Source organism: Natator depressus, chromosome 1 (assembly GCF_965152275.1).
Source record: "Natator depressus isolate rNatDep1 chromosome 1, rNatDep2.hap1, whole genome shotgun sequence".
Taxonomy (NCBI): Eukaryota; Metazoa; Chordata; order Testudines; family Cheloniidae; genus Natator; species Natator depressus.
The window spans coordinates 186,773,366-186,775,233 of NC_134234.1; positions in this window are offsets into that span (position 1 = coordinate 186,773,366).

Consider the following 1,868-nt stretch of genomic DNA (forward strand, 5'->3'; position numbering starts at 1 on the left):
CCAAGCCATCTTCTGGGTCTGCACGCTTTTGCAGCCAGAACCAGCAATATGTAGGAGTCGCTATTTGAAGAACTTGTCTTGCTTTGGCTTTCGCTCCTGTTTTAGGAAATGGGCAGTGCATCCATGAGATGCATGGACATTTTGGTGGCATTTTCTGACCTACCAAAAGCACTTGATGGAGGAAGTGGAGGATGATGATAATACAGATGTGAAAGACTCAAACTGGCTGATGCAGCTCATGATTCTCAATATAGCCACTGATGTCTCTTACATAGACCACTGCTTTTGGAGCAGGGGCAGAAGCACAGACTGGTGGGATCACATCATGTGGACCTGGGATGACCAGCAGTGGATCCAGAACTTTTGTATGAAGAAAATTACATTTCTGGAGTTTTCTGAGCAGCTTGACCTGACTCTCCAGCATCATAATACATGCATGAGAGGAGGCATACCAGTCCAGAAGCGGATTTATATAACCATCAAGAAGCTGCCTACACCATACTGGTACAGAGCCATTGCTAACTAGCTGGTGGAAAGTCAACTGTAGATATAGTGGTGGCGGAGGTTTCAATCAGGCATGTGATTTACCCAAAGGTGGTGGTCATAAATAATTTCTCTAATTGCTGGTTTTGAGAGAATGGGTTTTCAGACTGTGCAAGGGCCACTGGTGGGACTTGTGTCCATAGTTTGCCCCCCTCAAAGAGCACATGAGTAAATAAACCACAAAAACTACTACTTCATTGTTATGCAGGCCCTTGTGGACCCCAGAGGCCAATTTATGGATGCTAGCATGGGCTGCACTAGAAAAGTTCCTGATGCCTATGTTTTCCGCTAATCGAGAGTCTACTTTAGTAATTTTTTACTATAGTAAAGAACAAAATAGTCAGACACACAGATTAACATAATTTGTTGAGGAATAGTCAACATGGGTTTTGTAAAGGGAAATCATGCCTCACCAATCCACTAGAATTCTTTGAGGGGGTCAACAAGCATGTGGACAAGTGGATATAATTCAGTGGATATAGCGTATTTAGATGTTCAGAAAGCCTTTGACAAGGTCCCTCACCAAAGGCTATTCAGCAAAGTAAGCAGTCATGGTATAAGAGGGAAGGTTCTCTCATTGATTGGCAACTGGTTAAAATATAGTAAACAAAGGGTAGGAATAAATGGTCAGTTTTCAGAATGGAGAGAGGTAAATTGTCTCACAGGGGTCTGTACTGGGCCCAGTGTACTGGGCCCAGTCCTATTCAACATATTCATAAATGATCTGGAAAAAGAGGTAAACAGTGAGGTGGCAAAATTTGCAGATGATACAAAACTACTCAAGATAGTTAATTTCCAGGCAGACTGCAAAGAGCTACAAAAGGATCTCTGAAAACTGGGTGAGTGGGCAACAAAATCACAGATGAAATTCACTGTTGATAAATGCAAAGTAATGCACATTGGAAAACATAATCCCAACTATACGTATAAAATGATGGGGTCTAAATTAGCTGTTACCATTCAAGAAAGAGATCTTGGAGTCATTGTGGATAGTCCTCTGAAAACATCAACTCAATGTGCAGGAGCAGCCAAAAAAGCGAACAGAATGTTGGGAATCTTTAAGAAAGGGATAGATAATAAGGCAGAAAATATCATATTGCTCTATATAAATCCATAGTATGCCCACATCTTGAATACTGTGTGCAGATGTGGTCGTCCCATCTCAAAAAAGATATATTGGAATTGGAAAAGATTCAAAAAAGGGCAACAAAAATGATGAGAGGCATAGAGCATCTGCCATATGAAGAGAGATTAAGAAGACTGGGAGTTTTCAGCTTGGAAGAAAGATGACCAAGGGGGGATATGATAGAGGTCTATAAAATCAT